We start from the raw sequence: 12,195 nt of genomic DNA on the forward strand, positions 1-12,195 counted from the left end.
CCAGCTCTCTCCCCATGCTATATCCAGGTGTTTGATTTTTCTGAAAGGAACTAGGGGATGTACTCTTCCCACAGAAACCACAGGATGTTGTAAAACCAAAAGACACCTTGGCTTCCTAGAGTATCAATTAAGGAAACATGCTATGTGGTACTAAAATCCTATCTAAAAAGAAACTTTGAAACAAATCCATTTGTTAATTAGATACTGACTGTTCATTTTAAATGGGGGGGGGGGAGGGGTGTTCTACAAGCTGATAATGAAACTGTGTGTCAACTTCATTTTCCCTTTTGCCAGGTAAACATAGTAAGTGACCTGATCTTTCTCCTTTTGGACAAGTCAGAATCTGAGATGTCAATGTCAAGGCTGTGCTGAAAACAGAAGAAAACATTCACTTGTCTACAAATGGATGCGATGCGGAACATGAACTCCTGGGTAAGCAAACAACAAACATGCTGCACTGCTTAATGATTATGGCAAATGACTGAAGTCTAACAAAAATTCTCAGCAGATGTGGGAGGCATATCTTTTTAACAGGTTATTTAATTTTATATTTGGCTTTTCAACTGCTTGTTTGAAACTATTTCTAGTCTTTTAAAAAATTTACTTTTTTAATGTTTTACCTGCTTAAGAAAAAGATCATAACTAATCCTAATTAAGATGAGAATTTACCAATAAGCCTAATTAAATTTTTTTCAGAAAAAAAGTCTAAAAAGTAGAAGAAAACATAAACTTGAAACATAAACTGTATTCCACAAAAGGAGAAAATATACTGAGGTAGGTCCTATAAAATGCAAAATTTTTCAAAGGGCAAATCTAAACTAATATCTACTTGCCAAAAAACAACTTTTAATATTCTAAAACATTTATGCTAAATAAAGTGGATTAATGTTTTAAATATGACACATTATCAAAAACTCAAATTCTGCCTTTAACAGTGAATTGAAAGAATCACATGTTTATCTTCAAAACTGAGAATAACAGATATTTACACAACCCTTGCTATAACTATACTCATTCAAGCCACTCATTTAAGAAACAAATATTTTTAAAATTCTGTTTTAATATATTTAATTCTTATGCTACTTAATATATTTGCCTAAATGAACTACAAATACTAAAAAAATTTCAGTTCTTTTATCCTCTATCAACCAATCTTTTACCAGATTACAAGTAGAATAAATGAAATAAGTATCTTTCACTACTCATTTTTAAAAACTACTGAACCTAGAGGAACCTGGGTGGCTCAGTTGGTTAAGCATCCAACTCTGGATTTCAAGTCATGATCTCACGGTTTGTGAGTTCCAGCCCCACATCAACTCTGCGCTGATAGCACGGAACCTGCTTGTGATTCTCTCTCTGCCCCTCCCCCCTCCTCTCTCTCTCAAAATAAACTTAAAAAAAATCACTGAGCATAAACATGCTTTTTGTATCAATTCAAAATAAGTTGATTCCCAAAGAGAAAATGATTTAAGAATATGAATGCAATAACTGCGATGGTACCAACACACAAATGAAATTACTCATTATTATGTATTATACAAATGAATAGGTTTATATAGGGAGAGTATGCTTCTATAGGACTTCATTTTTAAAGTATAATGTTCAAGTATGTGAAAAATGAGCAAAGAAAATAAGCTATTTTATTTTTATTATTACACAAGGTTTTTCTATATGAAATATGATGTGGTGTCTCACTAAAAAAATAAAAAGCAAAAAGCACTCTTTGATCAAAATCCTTCCACAAATCGAAGGATTGAGAGAATGACAGAATGCTTCTATTTGGGGATGTCAGTGAATTAAAAATCAGCAGAGACCATCCTGGTGACAGAAATAGCACCTGCTGCTAACAGTCCTTCAGAGCAGGATTTGACCTCCTATTAAGTCTACGACAGACCAAAGAAAACACTTAATTGAAGCCTATCTCTTCAACCCTGTTTGCAACACAGCAGTTTTCTCCAACAACATTTGTCACAACAATAGTTACAGCTGTGCTTTCAGAGAAAGAAAACCTAATTGCACTGTACAATAGAAAGATCAAAAAATTCTCTTAAGACATTTGCCAGCTGAGGAGAGGACTGGACTCCAAAGCTGATTCTAGAAATATATTTTGGTCAAGGTGTCTCATGATATTTTAGAAGTATAATTGCTCAATCAAAATATTATTGAACAAAAATAGTCAGAGGCAAAGCACATGCTAAAGGGTTTTACTATTTGTTCACTGGTACATTCACCATGTACGTTGCAAAGATGATCTGAAGTTACTTGTAAGATTACAGCCAGATACCATAAATGAGAAATGGGACTGTGGTAAAGACAGCGTAGTGCAGGTGGGAGATGACGAGTACAGACTCCATAGGCAAAGAGCCTGCACTGGAATCACAGCCCTGCTGCTCACTACAATTCCTGTGTCATCTTGGGTAAGTCACTTACCCTCTCTGTGCACCCATCTCCTCATCTGTAAAATGAGCTCCTGGGGCCGTTATGCGGATTAACTTAACATACATAAAGCATTTACAACAGTACCTGGCCAGTAAAGAATGGCGTAGAAATGCTGGCGTAAAAGGGACAGGTGGAGAGGAGAATAAGGTAGAATAGAAAATGTATCCACAAATAAGGCCAATGCACACAGCCCCTTATAACATATATGACTTGTTTTTATCTTAGCCATAGTTTTACCCATTACACCAAGGTATAAAAATTCAAAGCTAAAATTGGTGTGTTTAATACTCATTACATTTTCACAGGACAAGACATCTTTAGTAGAGGGTGTCTATGCTGGCCAAATTAATTAAGCACGGTATTTACCCGGCATGAGTTTGCCAAAGAAGTTTGACCAATTCAGGAAATTTTTATAGGACGGTGGAAGTGTTCCACTTTGAGAACTGGGTGAAAGGTCTGTGCATGTGCCTTTAAAAACGATCACCACAAAGGGGAGAAGATACCTCTGAAGCCTAAATCCCAGCACCTCTGCTCTCCCAAATGTGGAGCTTGAGGCCATTTCAGAGGACAACAGGAATGCAAATGAGGTTAAACTAAACAGCTAATCCTGAAAGTAAATTATAAAATATTGTAAACATCTGATTTCCCACTTTTTCCAATTTAAACACTTCAACCAGTGATGGCCCAAACAGTATTTTCAATTATATTTCAATAAAAAATACTCTGCAAAATTATATAAAATGTAGTATAATCTACTCTTACAAATATCTGCTAAATTTAGATAGATACCGACATTTAGGCCACAGTAATTATTCCATATAACTTAGGTATTTGATAATAAAACAGTGGAAGTTTATGGCCACATTCCCCAGATCTGAACAAAGTTAAGACTGAATAATTTATTTAACTTTCCTTTCTTCCTCTGCTTTACATAAGAACTTAGGGGTTTCTAACAATAAAATGTCTATACAAGGAATCCCTGCGTTTTGACCAAAGGACAACTTTAAGGTAGGAAAATAAATAACACAAAGGAATATGCCCCCAATCTCATTAACGTCACAGTCCCACCCCTCTCTCCCTGACTGCTGGCTTAGTTCCAGTTTTATACCCCTATTTAATGAATTCGGTTCCATAGCATGAGATGAACCCAAAGTCACAGGGTGTAAGGTGTTAATGAACTGACAAAAATTTACAAACCTTGGGAAACTGCTTACCTGGTATTTTTCAGCTTCCTATAAAAATCAACCTAATGCAAAAAGTCATTTGATACTCCCTCAGAAGAACAGGGAGACCTGTGTTTCTACAGCTCCTTTATTATACATGTCCCACTTTCAAGGAGAGGAGGCTGCACCATTTATAGACTCAGGCAAGTACACAGTTAGCCAGGCACCCAAGAGCTATGGCATGTGTAAAGAAACTTATCTTCATCCCTCAAGTATTATTATAGGCCTATGGTTCAACTGCATAGCAATAGCACTCTACTGTAATTGCTCTGCTTGCTCATTATAAGCATCCTGGCAGATTATTAACAGACCTTATCTATGAAAAAACAGTATGAAAGGAATCCCCTATTCTCTTGCAGGGCTGTGGTGGTGACAGTAAGCAGGAAACACTCAATGAGGCTCAAAGGTCCAAGCCCGATCAATCTATGTCTCCCTTAATTTCAAATTTCATATATTTTAAGTAGAAAGAGAAACTTTTTATTTTAAGTTTATTTATTTATTTTTGAGGGGTGGGAGACAGACAGATAGAGAACGGGAGAGAGAATCCCAAGCAGGCTCCACACTGTTAGCGCAGAGCCCAAGACAGGGCTGGATCCATGAACCATGAGATCATGACCTGAGCTGAAATCAAGAGCTGGACGCTTAACCAACTGAGCCACCCAGGCACCCAAGAAACTTTTTAAGGTTTATTCATTTTGGGGAGACAGAAAGGGCGGGGGGGGGGGCAGAGAGAGGGAGACACAGAATCCGAAGCAGGCTCCAACCCGTCAGCACAGACTCTGACTCAGGGCTCGAACTCAAGAACCATTAGATCATGATCTGAGCTGAAGTCGGACACTGAATGGACTGAGCCACCCAGGCGCTCTGGAAGCTGTTGTAACCAAACACTTCTTTTTTGCTTTTTTATATACTCTCCAAGGTCTTTACACTATATATACAGTGTAGCTTGTCAGAAATAATGTTCATATAAAATTATTTTAATTCTGTCCTACCAAGATCTTTGTGGTCTCTGCTTACTTCTAATTCCACTCTGTTCTAAAAACCAAGTACAAATTCAGCCTTGTGAGATCCTGTGCAGAGAACTCATCACCAAGCAATGTCTGGACTTCTGACCCATGGAAATTGAGACAAAAAATGGGTGTTGTTTTAAGCCACTAGAAAAAAAAAAAGGAATTAAATAGATACTGAAAAACAATAAGAAAACAAAAGAAGAAGAAGAAGAAGAAGAAGAAGAAGAAGAAGAAGAAGAAGAAGCAGCCGCCGCCGCCGCCGCCTAAAAAGTACTTATAAGAAAATTTCAAAGAGGACTATTACTTTTCACTTTGGCATCTCCCTTTCTAAAGATACTTCTCTTCAGGTAACCTTACTGATCTAATCATTTCCTTGGATGAAGAATTTATTTTTAAAGGCAACTTCACAGTTTAAACCAACTGAGAAAACAGCATAGCCTTTCCAAGTGAATCTAAGGGACATTTGATTTTATTTTTCTTTTCAGAAGAAAACAAATTATATAGTTTATATTGCAGGTTGGATATCCGAAAAACAATTTGAGAAAATGAGACTTTTGATGAAGTACTGTGAGATAAACATTCGGTTTTATTTTTTTTTTCAATAGCAACAGTATTTTATTACTAACCTCTATGGCAAGAAATGAAGTCATATTTCCTTTGACTATTTGCCCCCATTCTTACTCAAAACAGCATAATACAAATTAGCCAAACTTATCATATTTTATTTTTATTAAATATTTTTGTGTTAAAGGTAATCATGATGATTTTTCTAAAGGTTAGTGGACATCACCTCTGGTCTCCATTATGATCAACTAATATAGGAAAAGTTATGCTATCTGGTATTTTACCAGAAACTTCTAAAACTTTCTGTGGCAGGCAGAATAAAAGTCCCCCAATAATACCCACATCTTAATCTTGCAGAACCTGTAAATACCTTACTTTACATGGCAAAAGGGACAGTGCCATTGTGATTAAGTTAAGGATCCTAAGGTAAAGAGACTATCCTGGATCATCCAGCTAGGTCCAATATAATCACAAGAGTCTTCATAAGAAGAAAGCAGGAAGATCAGAGTAAGAGAAGATGTGACAAAGAAACAGAAGTGTAAGTGATGTGGCCATGAGCCACAGAATGAGGGCACTTTCTAGAAGCCAGAAAAGGCAAGGAAACAGATTCTCTCCCCTACAACATCTAGAAGAATAGTTTTGCTGACAGTCTGATTTTAACCTCTAAGACCTATTTTGGACTTCTGACCTCTAGAACTGTAGGATACCAAATCTGTATTATTTAAGCTAGTACAATTGTGATGATATAGAGCAGAAGGAAACTAATACAACTTCCTTCCAGGGCAAATTGTCAATTTTTTTTTTTTAATAACAAGAATCATGCTATTATGAAAGGAAGGGCCAGAGGAAGGAAAGAGGAGGAGAGCAAGGTTTCTGCCTCCTAAAGGTTCAGCAAAGGAGACATTAACATGAATGTTTTTATCTTTTAACGTATCATTCTGTAGCACCATGAGAAGTCACAAGACAAACCAAATGGGGCAAGAGTCATTAACCTTTTCAATATTAAATACCCTTTTTACTTCAGCTTGTGCCCCACCCTTCATGAGTCCCATGAAGAGAGTGTCATCTCCCAGATGAACTACATTTAACAAATAATTTTCCTTTTTAATTTGATATACTGTACTGTCAAGCAGATATGGTGATCAACCTAAAAATTCAGAGTAAATTAATATAACTCTGCCAAAAACAAAGCAACCTGATAATCTGGCCAACCTTATTTGGGATGTTTCTGGAATACAGAGAAGGGTCCTAATCCCAAGGGTTTCAAGTACTCTGATGTATAACCACCTACACAGAGCAATATCACCACCTTTTAGTGAATTGCACATTTTCTAAAGGAACCAGTTCTCCACCACCTCCCCCAATCTTTTTCCAGCTGCTGAATAAAAGAAAGCTTTTAGTTCAATGATAATATATGTACACACTTAGCACTGGATCTGACCCTGGGTCATCATCCAATTAATATTTGTCTCTTTTCCTCTTCTACTCCCCCCCTTATTGCCTTTTCCATCTTCAGAATGATATACTACAGCAAATCCTAGATGACATGTATATCAACACAACAAAAACATTTCGTTCAAACCAGTTCAGAAGTCTCACATTCCTAATCTCCAGAATTCATCTGTCAGCACCAAAAACGTTATTCTGATATGCTTCATCATTCCTGAAAATAATTCACAACATCCACCAGAAGTACAAGTGAGCTCTGAAATGGCCAAAACAACATTGACCAGAGAGAAGGAAGAGATGGACAACTGGGGAACACCGCAGAGTGAAGCATTAGTCACTTAACCATCCAGGGGAGACTATACATTCGTCAAAAAGGTCTTCAGAAAAACAGCTCAATGAAGTAACACATTACTACTTCTAACTTAAAGGTTCTAGGAATTATACAGCAATTTCTTATAATTCCACTATGTCTCATAAATTTAGAAGTATCAGTTTTACTTACTGAAATTCTATAACACAGCATATATTGATTCTTAATTATAATTAAGGAAAAAATAATTTATTGGGCCTCTTCATCCTTATTTGAACTTAGGGTTTTGTAATAATGTCTCTAACAATATAATCAGAAGTGCCTTTTTAAAAAATGTCAATTCTTTAAGGCAACATTAGGAAACAGCTTTATATATGCAAAAGGTCAAGAAATCTTTATATGTGCTTCATTAAGACACGTCAAAAATTAACAGGTGCTAAAATAGTATTTATGGAGCCCCGCTGTGTGTCAGGCACTCTGCAAGGGTTGGGTTACTATTGTGATGAACAAAATAGATACTGTCCTTGCCTTCAATGTTTACAAGCCATTGTTAGTCTTTATGAACTGCCTATTGAAGTCTCTGGTCTGTTTTTCTGCTGAAAAGAGTATCTCTTTTCTTGTTGATTTAAATAAACATATTTATTTATATAAACATACCATATAGTAAGGATAGTAGTACTTTGTCATAAAAAAAATGCAAATAAAATCTAAGCAATTAAACAAGTCAAAAGATAATTCTGAAGCATGAGTAATTTACTTAAAATTTATCATACTTACTACTGCCTCACATTCAAGAATATCTTTACACTTGGGGCACCTGAGTGGCTCAGTCAGGTAAGCATCCAACTCTTGGTTTCGGCTCAGGTCATGATCTCCCAGTTCGTGAGTCTGCACCCCACATGGGCCTCCACACTGACAGTGCAGAGTCTGCTTGGGATTTCCTCTCACCCCCGCTGGTTCATGCACTCTGTCTCTCAAGATAAGTAAAACTTAAAAAAAAAAAAAAAATAGAGAGTATCTTTATTCTCAAGAGATAGTTTGCAAGATGGTTAAGAGCACAGGCTTTTGAGACAGGTGGCCTAGTTTTAAATCCCAGCTCTGCCATTTTTGCCAACTTGTATTTGGGCATGTTATTTGACCTCTATCTGCCTCAACTTTACTGCAAAATGGAGATAATTCAAGCACCTAATTCATATGCTTACTTTGAGGCTGATGTAATGCACAAAAAACACTTAGACTATGCCCAGCAGATATGTGCTCACTAAGTATTACCTATTTTCAGTAGTATATTAGTGCCAACTCATAACAGCTTGAGTGAGAGCTGACTGTTGAATTTTCAGGATTTTGTTAGCCAATTTTTAAATATAGACTTCATTAAAAATTAAATTACATAAAGCTACACTTAAACTACATTTGAATAAACTACATTAACAAAAAATAAATTAAAAAATAATAAATATTCAAAACTCATCACTAATTGACTACGTTACCATTATCTATGATCTTGCACTCATGTGCATCTATTGCATCCACCATACGTAGCGTGTTACCGCGCAGCTCTTTTCAATCTGTGGTGTCACTGGGGGCAGTCAGTGGTGTCAACTAGGTAGCTTGAAATCGACCACGGTCAAAGTATTTATACTATAGAAAAGAGCAAATGCTATAAATCAAGTCTTTTTTTTTAACTGGTTGTCAAATATTTATCAGTACACCACTGCCTGTTATTCGAGCGATTATTATAGTAAGTCATCTTTAATTTCTTTTTCACAGGAAAAAAAGGGTGACAAATCAAAATGTTAGTTATCACTAGTCTATTTCTTATCCCTGTTGGTACTATGTATGCAAACTTGATTGCCAAGCTCAGGTTCCTTTTCAAAACTGTGTCCCTAAAAGACCACATACCTTTGTCTATAACTGCACCAGACAGGGGCCTCACTTTTTCTGTCTACCAAAGCAAGAGAGATTCAGTATTCTTTAAAAATAACAAGTCTAATCTGCCATGATTCACTATGAAGGCCACCTTAAGGAGATAAAAGTTAAGTGCCAAACTGTCATCAGATATAGTCCACACATCTCTTAAAATTGTTTTGACCTTCTGACATTACTTAGCAACTCAAGTCAATATCAACAAGCCCACAGTCAGTCTAACTGAAACACAAATATTAACTTTCAAACTAACAGTCAAGTACTCAACTGCCCATTGCATGTCATATGTTAGGCCCTAATGCGATAAATGCACACATAATGTGTTCAAAGAGACCAACTAAATGTTTCAAGTTATGTTAAAAGTGTGGCAATGTTTACAGAATGGAGCTTGCCAAGGAAACAGGTTGGCTGGGCCCTTGAGACTTACCCTACTTGGTCAGGACCAAAGAGAAGGGGAAGTACAGCACATGCATCTATCTGGGTGCTTAAGTAGCACAATGACTCTCTCAGGGCAGCTTGATTAAGTAGAGAAAGCATTAATCTAGAAATCAGAATATCTGGGCTCCAGTTCCAACTCTGGTGCTAACTAGTTGTATGAGCTTAATATTTCTGAGCTTAATTCTCAGACATAAAATGCAAGAGCTAAATTACACAATCTCAGCTCTATGATTCTGATCTACTGTTCTGAACAAATGTGCTGTCACTATTAAAGAATCTTTCCTCTCTGCCTGGCCTACTATGGTAACATAGTTTTATTAAGCTGACTCAAATTTAAATTCCACATAAACAGAAACATTTACATTTAATGTGAAAATATAGAAATGTTATGTATCCCATCTTAATCTTCCAGCTACCAACTTTTACATTTTTAGGGTTATACCAACACAAAGGCAAATGCATGAACAAAGACCATACTTTTTTCCTTTCTGTACCCTTCACAAAGCTGAGTTCCAGAACTTCCATCAAACAGAAAGAACTTAATAAACATGGATAAATTTTATATAAAAGACCTTGAAGATTTAAGTCTACATTTCTATAGTCTATCTAATTATAATTTTAAAAAATCAATACAAAATTTAAATGCACATGAGCCTTAAAGAGAAAAGGAGGACCTTCGACTTCTGAGCATCATAAAGTAACAGGGGCCGGATTTACTTTCCCACTTTACAAAACTATTTTTGCCTTTAAAAAGAGAGATAAGGGGCACCTGGGTGGCTCTGTCAGTTAAGCGCCCAGCTTCAGCTCAGGTCATGATCTCATGGTCCATGAGTTTGAGCCCCGCGTCAGGTTCTGTGCTGACAGCTCGGAGCCTGCTTCAGATTGTGTGTGTCCCTCTCTCTCTGCCCCTCCCCTGCTCATGCTCTGTCTCTCTCTCAAAAACAAACAAACATTTAAAAAAAAACATTAAAAAGAGAGATAAAATTTATGAAACCACAACTTTTGAACATTAGGCAGTAGGCAGAACAGATGACAATGATCTTTGAGAAAAGGGAAACAAAACAAGGTGAGCCCTGCTATCACCCCAGCTTACTGCCTAGATGAGTTCCCAGGCTACAGTGTGTGTGTGTGTGTGTGTGTGTGTGTGTGTGTGTGTGTGTATCGGGGGGGGGGGGGTACAGCTAGAGATGGGAAGAGAAGAGAGCCAGTAGTCTCCCTCAGTTGAGGAGACAAGGGTTAATCTGAAGAGGTTAAGACAACCAGAATTTGAAAGGCAGAGAACCAGAAAAAACTGCACAAGAGCAAACTCTAGAGATACGCAAGCAATTGTATCTTTACCTGACTATTGTGTACACTATACATAAGGAAACTAACAGAGATCAGGTAAAGAACCATCAGAAAGCAACAGGCAGAACACAAAATGGTATTGCCTCTGTAGTGGGGAAAATCAACCCTACACTAAAGCCTGCTCTGGTCCTGTCTAACAAAACCTTAAAAACAACCCTTGACAAGATTGCTTCATTCTAAATATTTAACTATATCCCAAAACAAAACTGAGAAACACTTAAAATAACACATTAAAAATTTCAGCACGTGGAGCGCCTGGGTGATTCAGTCGATTAAGCACCTGACTCCTGATTTTGGCTCAAGTCATCTCACAGTTTGTAAGATCAAGCCCTGTGTCAGGCTCTGCACTGACAGAAGGAAGCCTGCCTGGGATTCTTTCTCTCCCTCTCTCTCTGCCCCTCCCCCACTTGCACTCTCTCTCATTCTCTCAAAATAAACAAACACTTTGTAAAAAGAAAAAAAATAAATTGGCATCTATATAAAAAATTACCAGGGGCGCCTGGGTGGCGCAGTCGGTTGAGCGTCCGACTTCAGCCAGGTCACAATCTCGCGGTCCGGGAGTTCGAGCCCCACGTCAGGCTCTGGGCTGATGGCTCAGAGCCTGGAGCCTGTTTCCGAGTCTGTGTCTCCCTCTCTCTCTGCCCCTCCCCCCGTTCATGCTCTGTCTCTCTCTGTCCCAAAAATAAATAAACGTTGAAAAAAAAAAATTAAAAAAAAAAATTACCAAGCATGTAATAAAGCTGGGAAGTAAAACCTATAATGAGGAAAAGTAATCAAAGAAACAGATCCAGAACAAATAATAGAAGTAGTAGACAAAGATATTAAAATAGCTATTAATACACTTCATATGTTAAAAAAGATAGAGGAAAGCATATTAAAAGACACAGAAGAAATTTAAAAAGACCCAAACTGAACTTAATAGAGATAAAAAATACACTTGGTTGGATTAACAGTAAATTAGACACTGTAAAAGAAAAGAGTAATAAACCTGAAGCTAGTAACTCTAGTTAGTTAGGTTAAGAAACTGAATATGGAAAATTTTAAGGTCAAAACCCTCAGTGGAAATTCATTCATTCAACAATTTAAAAAACAAAATAATTAGTGAGTATCTAAAATACGCCAAATATCATGATAAGCACTGGAAAGATTTAAAAGACTTAAATTAAAAAAAATATTTTCCACAGTTTCCCAACTTAGTTTTGCAAACCTCAAGAGTTTACAATATTCCCTTATTTGATGATCTTATAAACAAATATGCATTTTGTTTTCCTTAATCTCCCCATTGTATTTCCATATCATTGTTTACTATCAGGTTAGACTAGAGTAAGTATATTATAACGATGGGGTTAGCTTATATTCCAATCCAAAGAAAAAGAAACTGTGCTATAATGGGGCTCTACCATAACTTCTTTATTCCTACTTGTTAGAGAAATAAAACTAGATGAAACAAGCTAAGGAATATAGGGCATACTAGCTTCACCAGGTAAAG

The 12,195-nt window shown here is 36.7% G+C and overlaps 1 protein-coding gene across 26 annotated transcripts in view; it reads right to left on the reverse strand.

The window, feature by feature from the left end:
* Nucleotides 1-12,195, reverse strand: part of DST (dystonin) — a 495,699-nt gene that overhangs the window by 336,088 nt on the left and 147,416 nt on the right. The gene's annotated exons all lie outside the window — the stretch shown is intronic.

Source organism: Leopardus geoffroyi, chromosome B2, assembly GCF_018350155.1.
Source record: "Leopardus geoffroyi isolate Oge1 chromosome B2, O.geoffroyi_Oge1_pat1.0, whole genome shotgun sequence".
NCBI lineage: Eukaryota > Metazoa > Chordata > Mammalia > Carnivora > Felidae > Leopardus > Leopardus geoffroyi.